Below are 13,645 nucleotides of genomic sequence, written 5' to 3'. Positions count from 1 at the left end.
GACAATGTATTTTAAATAGTTCAGACCAAGATGAATATTGAATGTTTTCCATATCGAGGGTAATAAAAGGGAGAGATTTGGTGTTTGAGACGGTAACTGATGAGTGGAATTTAGTGTCCATAGCCATTAGGAATATTGATCGATGTGGAAGATGATCAACAAAAGAAAGAAAAAGAGAAAATGTTTGGGGATCGATAGTGAAAAGCAGAAAAATGTTGACTAGGGTACAAGGTCGACTAAGGAAATGACCGATTATGATAAATATTTGGTTGACCCCATGATATAATATAATCTCGTAACATTATTTATCTCCCAATATCGTTTATATACATATAATGTGACCTATCAATATCAAAATTAAAAATAAATACAAATCATTAAATAACAACAAAATAATTTTTTCTAATATTTAATACATATTTCATAAATTGTTACTGAAGTACATGTATATGTTAATTTTTTATAGTTATACTAATGTGACAAATATAACCAATATAAGTTAAAAATTGAGGAAATTCGCTAAACAATCATTTAAATGAGCTTGTTAAAAAAATAATTATTTTTTCAATTTTTTAGAAAGTGATTAATTTTCTCGAATAACCCATTCCATATTTGTTCTTCAAATTTTCAAGGTTTTTTTTTTCTTTTTTTTTATTTATTTGTAATTTTTATTGGCAAGAAATCTTTTTTTACTTATGTCCGATATGTTCATTTCAAAGTGTTAAATATCATCGTTTTTCAGTCAAATATATGATTTTAAGTCCTAATATTGTATATACTTCCCATTAATTATGCTTGTTTAACTTTTTATTAGAATTTAGGAATAAACAATATTTTTCTTAAAATTTTGGAATTCTTCATTTGATTTAAAATTTGTTCTTGAAATCACGGAGTGTTTTTTTTTCCGAACTCTAGAATTTTAGTCCAAAATGTTAGTCCGAAATCCGAAATGTCAGTTTGAACTAGATATTTTTTTCTAAAAAAATATTTTTTGTCAATAAAAATAAAAATGTTTCATTCCAGACTTTGTTGATTATTTTGTTAAAAAAAATTTAGTTTTTTAATTATTTTTCTTGAAATGCACATCACATTACTATTAGTTTAATTAATTTCCTTAAAAATTACAGCGTATAAAAATTTACATTTGAAAAATAATATGTGGACCCTAGGATTTTTATCTTAGACATATAAATCATAAAACTTAAATCGACGTAAAATATAAGTCGTTTTGATATTGTGCGCTTTCTAAATCAAAAGCATAAATAAAATTTAATAATTGTATGTAAAACAATGTTTTTAAAAGTTCAAATTTATCTTATGATACATATTTATAAACTAAAAAGTTTATGTATAAGTTTATAATACAAAACAAAATAATTCTAACTACCAAAAGTTGATTTTCATTTTCATCAACCCAGTTTTTTTATGATACCAAATCTATATAATATAGTTTTTTAGACATCGATTTAAAGAAAAAAAGTAAATTCTAAAGCTATAAACTTGACACATAAATATCACATTTTCATGAGTTTGTTACAGGATCATATTCTATTGAGCAGAGGGCTGTGGTATCCTGGGATCGGTTCATGGAGATGTTTCGTACTCGCTACGTTCCTCGGGTCGAGCAAGAGTGGTTGGCTCAAGACGGACATCAGACAGTTTGTTTCTACTCAGCGGTGTGATACGTTGCTGGAGTTGCAGGAGGCCAACCAGTGGCGTGAGCTTGAGATAGAGTTTCAGTTGAGAGAGCAGAGGCAGACCCCGACACAGTCGCCGCTGGCGCCGAAGCGGTTCAAAGCCGCTGATTCTAGGTCTGGAGGTCAGCGAGGCCGTGCTTGTGGGAAGTGCGGAAAGGTTCATGTCAGAGCATGTCGATCTAGTAGTGTGTGCCACAAATATGGAAAGTAGGGGCATTATGCGAGGGACTGCCGCAACTCAGCCTCGGTTCAGAGTATGAGGATTTGCTATCATTGTGATCAGGTTGGCCATGTGAATGTCAACTATCCGTTGCTCGCCGTCAAGCTGGCGCATGCTCTAGCACCGGCTACTTTGAGGATCACTGAAGGGAGTCAGGATAGGGCAGAGCCCCCGAGGGCTCGAGGTCGTGCTCTCTAGCTTGCTGACGAGAAAGCCAGGGCAGCACCAGATGTTGTGACTGGTATGTTTCTATCCGTTATCTTATTGATTATGTTTGTTTTATTCTCATATGTTTGTATCTCTGTTAGGTACGTTCTTAGTGAACTCCTTGGATGCTCTTGTATTGTTTGACTCGGGTGCGACTCGGTCCTTTGTCTCTCGGTCTTTTAGTAGGAAGTTTGCATTGCCCATAGGAGAGTTGGAATGTCCTTTACGAGTTTCTATCGCCAACAAACATTGGGTTTCTGCTACTTTGGTTTATCAGGGTTGCATTATGGAGATCTTTGGAGTATCCTTCCTGATCGATTTGATTCCTATTCCCATGGAGGATGTTTGCGTGATAGTGGGTATGGATTAACTGAGCTATTTCGCTGGCATGATCGACTATGAGGGCCAACACGTGGTAGTTCGAACCCCAAGTGGGATAGAATTGGTTATTTATGGAGAGGGCACCAGGTTGGGTTTAGGGTTTTGTTCGGCAGCCAGGGCTTGACAGAATATTCAACACGGGTGTGCATGTTATTTGGCTTATGTGGTGGATACGCGGGTTTGGGATCAAGTATCGGTTGCTGATGTTCCAGTTGTGAAGGATTTTGCTGATGTATTCCCGGAGGAGTTACTCGGTGTACCTTCTGAGAGGCAGGTCGAGTTCAGGATCGACCTTGTGCCAGGTGCGGCCCCTATTGCCAAGGTGTCGTACCGATTGGCACCATCTAAGATGCAGGTGCTGTCATCTCAACTGCAGGAGCTGCTAGGCAAGCAGTTCATCCGTACGAGCAGTTCTCCATGGGGAGCGTCGATTCTATTTGTCAGCAAGAAAGATGGTTCGCATTTGATGTGCATTGATTATTGGGAGCTGAACAAGTTAATGATGAAGAACCGTTATTCCCTTCCACGGGTTGATGACCTCTTTGATCAGCTCCAGGGAGCATCTAGGTTCTCCAAGATAGAACTGAGGTTTGGGTACCATCAGGTCAGGGTAAAAGAGGAGGATGTGGACAAGCCCGCGTTCCGGACTTGTTATGGGCATTACGAGTTCGTGGTGATGCCAATCGGGCTCACCAATGCGCCTGTAATATTTATGGATTTGATGAATCGAGTATGCAAGTCGATGCTTGATCGTTCAGCTATCGTTTTATCGATGATATCTTGGTGTATTCCATGACCAGAGAGCAGCATGTGGAGCATCTTTGCGAGCTTTTGGGGGGGTTTTGTGATAACCCGAAATTTCCATTCTGTACAAACTATATCACTTCAATAGAAGTTATAGCAGTCACAGTTAATTTTCAGACTTTTCGCGTAAGTTTGAGTAATTCAGGGTTTACAATTCAGGAAATATCAGGAGAGTGGGTGCACTAGGGTTTTATGCAACACTGTTATTCCAACACTCTATTATATTAGAGATCATTACAGGAATAAAAATATTTTCTGCCAAAATATCTCAGGACTATAAATAGAATTTTGAACCAAATTCATTCATTATTCACATTTGCAACTAGAGAAAAGCCATTTTCTCTCTCACGGATCTTCGGGTTTTTATACCAAAACATGAGTAACTCTTTCTAGTAGTGTTAGAATGCTTTATATGTGTTTATAACATGATATAGAAGGCTAAATCACTAGATCTAGGAGTTTACTCCCCAAGGTGTTCTTGGGCGGTAAACTCCCGAAACAAAGCCAAAACCGACCCTTGTGTTATACAACTGCCTTAGACTCATATGTATGTGTGTTAGGGACAAGAAAACAACCATAAATCACCCAAGTTTGGGATTTCACGGCCCAAGAGTTGCTTAGGCCGTAAACTCCCTTTTCAAACTCAAAATGGTGTTTTAAGGCCACTAAAGCTTTAAGACTTTTATCAAGACTAGTTCCCATTTAATCTAAGGCATTAAGCACATCAAAATCCCTTATCAAAGTGAGTTTACGGCCAAGACTTTGTTCTTGGGCCGTAAACATGATAGAATGGCACCAAAGTGTGCCTAATGTCTTCATGTGCTTGGAATAAAAGCCTAGAACTTATACCACCTATGCTTGAGACTTGAAAACAACAAGAACACCATTCCAATGGAGTTTACGGCCGTAAACTCCAAAGGAAATGGCCTTAGGGCCGTAAACTCCTAAATGGAGTGTTTCTATGCCTTAAACCCTTTCAAGAATTGAACCACCAAGTTGGAATAATTCTAGGAATCATTTGGGACTTCAAAACACACAAATACCCCATGGTTGGGAGTTTACAGCCATAAACTCAAGAGTTTACAACCGTAAACTCCATGTGTGTTAGTATATGAGGAGTAAACTCATATATGGGGTCCTTTGGAACCCTAAACACAAGTACCTTGTCCCACAATAGCTTAGATGCAATCCTTAAGGCTTAAAACACTTATATAAAGTGTTTATTATGTCTAGGATGTCTTAACTTTATCAATTGGTGATTTAAGACTAATTGAATGCATATATGTGTGATTATATGTTCATTAGGATCGTAGTGTGTGTACAAGTCCTCGCTTGATACCTAGCCATCCTATACCGTTCAGTTCATCCCTATCACCAACTACAGGTGAGTTCATACCCCCTAATCAATATTTTAAATGATTTTAAATTCTTTAATGGGGGGGGATACAAGTAGAAACAAACATGTTATTGAATCATTGATATGTATTTTATAACTGTGTTTGTCATTTAACAGATTTCACATGCTACAAAATGTGATGCATGAAATGGTTTTACATCTTAAAAACACATTGTTACCAAATGTTTTACCTTTGAAATGTTTATTAAAATGACATCAAGTCATTGTTAATTATTGTTCAAAACCCATAAGATGTCTTACAAAACCATTTTACATTCTTGAACTAAACTATGCATATACACTTTTATTCTTATATATGTATTGATGTTATAGTTTACATCTTTCAATTAGTTTCCCACACCCTTGAGTAGTAAGAGTGTATAAACCTACATGATCAACCAGTTATATTACAGTAAATTATCATAGGGATAATTTGAAGATATCAAACATAATTCCTATTACAAGGAATCACACAAGAGTCAGTTCATTCATGAGTCTATACCAGTACATTACCTGATACATGAGTACATTTACATTTGATTACATGATGCATGAGTACGTTTACATATACTTACATGATACATGAACACGCTTACATGAACGCAGTACATGAGTACCTTTACGTAGATACACTTAACTGTGTACATTAACATGAATACTTGTATCACGAATTGCGAGGATGATTTATTAGTACCTTCTGTGTAAATCTTCCTGCATATCCCTAGTACCTCGGGATATCTAGACAGGACCCTATCCCTTGTACCTCGGGATACCTAGATGGGCCTCTATCCCCAGTACCTCGGGATATACATACGGGACTAACCATTCCGGAACCCATCTGTTAGCAACAGTGGGTGATGAACATCTACGGATGCCTACGGTTATTACTTATACTAGGAGTACCTTTACAGGGACTAACCATTCCTCCGCCCTGCTGCTGCTACAGAGGACAAGTGGACAATCTTCAGATGCTCATTAGGTTATATATATATATATATATATATATATATATATATATATATATATATGTTATGTTAGCCATAGTACCTCGGGATAACAGTTATATTCGTCGTGTTAGCCCTAGTACCTCGGGATAACACTTACATTAGTGATTTTTCCTGTTTACTTTATTTTGTGATACCTTCACATAAACGATGAGTTAGACTAAGTACTTTAGTACTAATCAACCAAAGGAAAACTATCATTTTACTTACAAAACATTCGGGTCTTGGTATAAGACTACATTGTCATAACAAAACATTCGAGTCTTGGTAGAAGACTACATTTCATACTTATAGAAAATAAGGGTTTTTCTAGGGATTTCATACTTACATCAACATTTTCATTTAAAGGCTTACATGGCCTTCATAACAGATTTTCATAAGCAAGACAACGACAATTAATTTCTTATGAATTCACTAGCTTTAAAGCTGATACTCGCTTTCAAAATAACTTGTATTCTCATGTCAGCAGTAGACAGGTACGATCGCCAGGTTTTAAGAAGACGGAGCTGACAAGTCTTGTCTTTTATTTTGATTGTATATTTTTGGTGTCTTATTACAACGAAAGAACACACATGTATTAAAACTTTACTTAAAATGAAATGGATGATGTTGTTGCTTGTTTATTATATTACACTGTTGTGATACTGTACATGACGTCCTCCACCCCTGAACGTTTCCGCCGTTCGTGGTTTTGGGGTGTGACAGGTTTTGAGGCGAGAACGACTTTTTTCTAAGTTCTCGAAATGCGAGTTTTAGTTGCGAGGGGTTCAGTTCTTTGGACACCTCGTTAACCAAGATGGGATTTTGGTTTATCTGACCAAAAGCGAGGTGGTGATGCAGTGGGAGGTTCCAAAATCTCCCTCAGATATCAGGATTTTTCTGGGTTTGGCATGGTACTACCAAAGATTTATTCAGGATTTTTCCAAGATTGAAGTACCCCTCACTCGTCTGACGAGGAAGGGGGTGGATTTCCGGTGGGGCCCTGAACAGCAGTCAACATTTGAGACCCTTTGATAGAGACTTTGCGAGGCCCCAGTTTTAACCCTCCCGGAGGGAATTGAGGATTTTGAGGTTTTCTGTGATGCATCCATCACCGACTTGGGAGCAGTCCTCATGCAGAAAGGATGAGTGATAGCTTATGTTTCATGACAGCTGAAGCCATATGAGACGAGATACCCCACGCATGATCTTGAGCTAGGGGCGATGGTTTTCGCCCTCAAGATTTGGCGACATTCCCTTTATGGGGTTCGTTGTACTATCTACACAGTTCATAAGAGTTTGAGGCATATTATAGATCAGCCGAACCTAAACATGAGGCAGAGCAGGTGACTGGACGTAGTCAAGGATTATGAATGCGAGATCCTTTACCATCCGGATAAAGCGAATGTGGTGACGGATGCCCTGAGCCACAAGTCGGTTGGATCTTCTGTTCTCGTGACATGTATGAGGATATATGTGGATTCTCCACTTGTGAGTTTGATTAGGGAGGCTTAGACTGAGGGTGTCCGAGAGAAGAATTGGAAGATTGCGAGGATCAGGGGTAAGATTACCAGATTTGTTCCGGACAGTCGTGGTTTGTTGACCCGTTGAAGTCGGGTATGGGTTCCTGTGTCTGGTGGGGTTAGAAAGATTTTTCTAGGGTAGGCTCATAAGTCTCGCTTTTCTATCCATCTGGGGGCCACCAAGATGTAACGGGAGCTGAGGTTCAATTATTGGTGGTCATGCATGAGGAGGGAGATCGCTTGGTATGTCGAGAGGTGCTTGACCTATAGGATGATCAAGGCCGAGCATCAGAGGCCGCATGGCAATGTGCAGCCTATGGAGGTTCCCATGTGGATGTAACGACCCAAATTTTTTTTTAAAAAATTCACTTTTAATTAATAAAACATAATTACATAAACCATGAAATCCCAACATAATTGTTTTCAAGTCAACGATTCATTACAACTTATTCAAATCATCAGAGTGTCCCCAAACCCTAACAGTGAAAGAGAGAGATAGAGTGCACGCCGCACCATCACGCCTCGCCCTTGCCCTTGGGCTCAGATGTCCCTGAAACAAATCAACAACCCGTAAGCGAAATGCTTAGTGAGCTCCCCAGAGCATACCACAGACCACACATACACATATCCTAGTAGCTAATTAAAGCTACACACATATCACATAAGCCATGCATACATAAAACCTGTAATAGTGTCATGGGCTACCAACATGGTCTTTACCTAGGACCGCCATAGGATACCCCACATGCTCTTACATCCAATGTCATGGGCTACCACACATGGTCTTTACCTAGGACTGCCATGAGCTACCCCACATGGTCTTTACCTAGGACAACCATGGGCTACCCCACATGGTCTTATATCCAAAGCCACGGGCTCCCCCGGGGTGTTCATGCAAAACACACAGTCACATATCATATCAAATCACAGAATGACTAACACATATATCATAATCACATAATGGGCCGACCTTGGTGCCTTATACCCATGGGTATGATGAGAAGACTCACCTCTATCTGCTTAATACAAAAGTTGTTCTCGTAACAGTCTGAATCTCCCGAGTTGAATAATAATATTAATCAATGTTAGGACCTTAGATTAGTCAAAGGTAAAACCCAAAGTCCAAACCCATCCAAGAGGCCCAAAATCCAAGTCCAAAATTATTAATGGGCCTCTTGGCCAAAAAAGGCCCAACCAATATATCTATGGCCCTTAACAAATGGAATAGCCCATAACTCAAAAAATGCAATCAATCCCATGACCAAAATGAGGTCCAAAAGCTCAAAGGCCCAAAACAATTTCAACCCAATCTGTAACGTGTACGCTCGGCGTGCCGCCCTAGTACGCAACGTACTGGGGTCTTAAGGACTACATGCAGCGTACACTGAGTACACCCACCATACCTCCAGATTAAGCACTTTCTCCATTCAGTGCTTAATACTCGATTCCCTTACGTCCAAATGCCAGATCTGAGTTATTTAATACTTCCTAAGGCATAAAGTTGGCAACTTTATGCCTTTGCGTGCTTCATAAAGACTCAACACCACCATTAAGACCTTTTCAAGGTCCTTAACCCATGCATGAGGCCATCACATCCACCAAGACTCCATTTTTGTATTGAAACATGACTAAGGGACCTCAAATCTATCATTTTCGTTCTTTGGAGTTGCTTAATTCCCAAGGAAAGGTCCAAAACCAACAAAAAGGGACCAAACTAGAAACCCTAACTAGATCTAGAGATTTGAGTGTAAAGATTCAAGATTTTTACCTCCAGGAACTTCTCAAGGTCGACTATATGCAGATTCTTGAAGCCAAAGACACTCCAAGCTTCTTTGACCACTTCCTTCTTCTTGGATGAACTCTAAAAGGACCATAATTTCACTCTTAAGGCTCAAAATGCACTCACAAAGGATATTAGGGTTTTCAGAGGCGTTTGAAGGTGAGGGAGGCTATTAAGGGTGAGGCTCAAAGGAGTTAAGGCCATTTATATAGGTCTCAAGTCCGAACATTACGGTTTGCACTTCCTAGCACGTACACCCAACATACTCCACGTACGCCCAACGTACTCCACGTACGCCCAATGTACGTGCTATCTCTCCGTGATCCTCCTTTCCAAGTACGCTAAGCGTACTTATAAGTACGCCCAGCGTACTTAAGGGTCTCTTGTGACATATTATTAATACTTCAAGGGCTACAAGGTCATACCTGATTTGGAGTGTTACAGTGGAAATGGGAACATATTTCGATGGACTTCATCACCAAGTTGCCGAAGATGGCAAAGGGTTGTGATGTTATTTGGGTCATCGTTGATCGATTTACCAAGAGTGCCCACTTTTTGGAAATCTAGGAGAGCTCTTCAGCCGAGAAGTTGGCCGATGTGTACATTCGCGAGATCGTCGCTCGTCATGGGGTTTCGGTCTTTATTGTTTCAGACCGTGATGTTCAGTCCACCTAATGATTTTGGCAGGAGTTCCATGAGGAACTGGGCACAAGGCTACACTAAAGGGTTTTGAGTATTCTAACATTCCTATGGTGTACATGCAACCCTAGATGCCTTGGATCTATGTTTCCTCTATTATTCATGCAAACTTTCATTTTCCAAGGCATCATCCTAACTAGCATACTATGGAGTATATACACTACAAAAATCTAATTAGATAACTTACCTTTGTTGTAGCTTTGAAACCTTAAGCCTTTAAGAGCCTAGCACCCCAAGTGTGATGCCTCAAATGCTTCACACAACACCACCAACAATGGAGGACTTGAGAAGAGATTGTCTTGCACACACAAAATTGGCTAGCCCTCTTGTATCTTACTTAAGTGCGATTTTGGTAGCCACAAGGTTCCTTATATAGTGTGACACAAAAAGGGTTACACCATGAAAATCCTAATGTGCATGACTTTCCACATCCTTAGGCTCCATGGGTTTTAACCTCCACGGAGTATCCATGGGTCACCACATGGGTTCAGCCCAACATAAAGAACTATGGATCATAATCCCACTTTATAAGTATGAATGATTTACACAATCAATCTCTATATATTTAATTAGTCACTTTTGATCACAAAATTAATTCCAAATTAATTTTTGATCATTACCAATCAAATAATATGATTTCATATTAATATATTAGAACTTATAATATATTAATAAATCATAAATATCCTTTTCTCAAAAGTCCATCCTTACAAATTGTTCCGGTGCCATGTAACCCAAATGGACCATGCTACTCTCAGGTCAAGTATATATACCAATTATAGTTATGGGCTTAGACACTAAATCCAACATTCTCCCACTTGGATAAGTCTAATAACTATTACTACAAGTACGACTTAAAACACCGAGTAGAAATCGTAGATCTTAAAAGCCTTTGTTGAACTGAGACGCTCCATTTTAGATAAGTGATCATATAATCCTCTGTTCTTAAGATATCAATCGGACAAATACATGGAACAATGTCATACTTATTGTCTAGCAGTTTATTTCCTGACATCCGATTTGTTTAACATAGAACTTAATCGAACACATCAATTGAGTTCTGACCAGGCCCGGCACATAAGTCAAAAACAAAATCATCGAGGGGCCCAAGATATCACTTTTAATCCTCCAAGGACTAAAAGGAACAGATAAACCTCGACTCATATGCTTGTACTAACTATTCATCAAATTGTACACAACAACACGTTTTATAACATCAAGTTACTGAAGCGGTTTCGTACTATCAATGCACAACCAACTAATAGTTAACAACTCATATCTCTTGGTTTGAAGACTTATATGATATTATCGTCTCACGGTCACTCAAGATAAATTCCATTAAGTGATACAAGTGAGCGTGGGTTTAATCCAATACTCAGACCATATGAGCACTCATGAATGTTATAGCAAACTTTGCTATGTCTAATACAATTCAGACAAATCTACAAGCCAAATTCATGACAGTCTTGATTCAATACCTACTTCCAACATATAATCAACTGTGGACATTTTGAATAATGTAATTATTCTGGAAGTCAAAACATGCAAAGTGAAACAATAGTAAACGATTGACATAAGACAGTACCATACTAGTAAATAAAAAGCACCTTTCATTTAAACATCAAATGTCAATTACATTTCAACTATTATAAGTTTCAAAAGCTATCTAATCATTAAAACTAATAGCGTCCTTCAGCCCGATGCACCTCACATGATATAGATGCTTAACCCTACTCAGCCCCTTCGTGAGGTGTAAGTCCTAAATTTAGGATCTTAAACAGTGATCAAATGATATTGAAAACAATTTAGAGTGTAGAAGTGAGTAGAAGAATAATCAAACCAAGCACTCACACATTTATTTCACATAAACGTCAAATACACCTTGGCAGACACACACATACATCACCTGACACTGACACATACAACTACTATTTATATCACCCCAGTAGCACACCGATGTACAGCCACACATGCGTGTGCGGCCACACACAGGGTGTACGGCCGTACACACGTGTACAGTCGTACACAGCCATACAACAGGCACAACACCCACAACTAACACCAAGACCCTAACAAGACCAATTACAAGATAAAAGCCTAGCCCAAACCATAATATAATGACCTATCAATCTCCCCCTTGGTTTGTGGCTAGCTTGAGCGTGGTCTTCAAACACTTGGTTTCTCAAACAGCTTCAAGTCAGATTTTCCCATGGATCCCATCCAAAGCTTTTCATTAATGATCGTGGCAACCATTCCTGTGAATTCCTTAGTAGCAGCCTCCATGACCTCCTTTATGTACATGATTTGGTGACGAGCCAGAGTAATAATGTCTCTCTCTGTCTCTCTGAATCTGAGGAGATCCTTAGCACTAATAAGCCTCAGAACCTCAGTTGTCGTGTGAGCAACTTCATTGTCATTGAAATAGAAGCTGCCAAAGAATGTTGAGCTCGAACCCAGGTCGTCATGATCAAGGTTAAGAAGAAGTGGGATTTCTTCATTGTCAAAGCCTGAAAAATCCATGTCTCCGAGAAAATCATCATCACTAACATTTTCTTCTTCATTGGCCTCTGTATCAAAGTTGCTCTGAATCTCAACATTTTGCAGTTGGTCATGCTCTTCTGTCACGATTGCAACAGGAGAAATATGACCTTCTTCGTTTTCATGTTCAGAGGCCAAAATAATGATCTCTTCGGTTTCCGCGGGGCTAGAAAGATTGGTGGATTCAGATTGATCACTCTCCTCAGCAAAGATTCCAAACTTGATCAGGGGAAATTTTCCTTCAAAGTTAAGCTTTCCAGGTCGGTTCTGTTTCATTAATCCAAAAGCACTTGAGCCAACAGACTTAATGTCCAGGGTCTCTCCTCCTCTTTAAATTTCAGGGTGCTTGACATTGAAGATTAATTGAATGAATCTTGGGTACATGAGGAACTTTTCCCTTTTATTTCCTTCAATGTTCAAAATCATCTCATGCAAGATAAACTTTGAGAAATTGAAATCTACTCCTGAAGCTAAAGCAACAATTGCACCAGTGTTAGCCAGAGATATTTCATTCGCTCCTGACTTTCGACCAAAGATGCAGCTCACAAATGCATGAGCTAGATATTTCCAGCACGGTGGCAACAGATTATTGTGAGTGGGTGGGAAATTTCCTTCATAAACCATTTGGTATAGAATCTCTTGAGTTTGGTCAAGTTCAATCTCCTTTGGGAATTCAAGCTTATCACCGATCTGCAGAGTTTCTCGAATGATCTCTTTAGTAACTAACACTTTCTTTCTTTGTATAGAAGCCTCAAGATACTTTGCACCCTGATTATCCTTCATCACAACAACGTTGTTCCAGAAGTCCTTAATCAATCGTTGGTAAATAACTGGACATGTGGTGAAAGCAGTCAACAAGCAGCATCTTCTTAATCCATTGACTATGAATTGAAATTCGGAATGGGCCGCTGGAGGATCATCAAGGAAAATAGCCAAGTTGTGAACCTTTGTAAATTCAAGTCCTAACATGCTGAACTAAGAAAAATACAAAAAATTCATCAATAAACATCGAGTATATCCCATTAATTAGCTAAATTTAACATTCATAGGCTAAATCTCATTTTTTTAAGGGCAATTGGGAGTGTGCAGCCGTACACCGAAGTCCAGCCGTACACGTAGTGTGCGGCCGTACACGGAGTGTGCAGCCATACACGAGTGTGCGGCCCGACCGTACATGTCCTGAAACCCATTTTCCTTCAATTAAACCATTGATTCACAGTCGATTAAGCTCTAGAACACTATTTCGAGAGTCGATTTGATGATACCTACACGAATGAGTGGTTAATTTCAAGAAAGATAGAGGTTTTGAGATTTTGAAGAGAGAGAGAGAGAGAGAGAGAGAGAGAGAGAGAGAGAATTAAGCTCGGGTGTGCGGCCGTACTCAGGAAGTGAGGAGGAAGTTAAGGTTTGACCGCAT

This window comes from Lactuca serriola, chromosome 4, assembly GCF_051521515.1.
Source record: "Lactuca serriola cultivar US96UC23 chromosome 4, Lser_US96UC23_V15, whole genome shotgun sequence".
NCBI classification, from domain to species: Eukaryota; Viridiplantae; Streptophyta; class Magnoliopsida; order Asterales; family Asteraceae; genus Lactuca; species Lactuca serriola.
Note: the sequence above shows the minus strand (reverse complement) of the source record.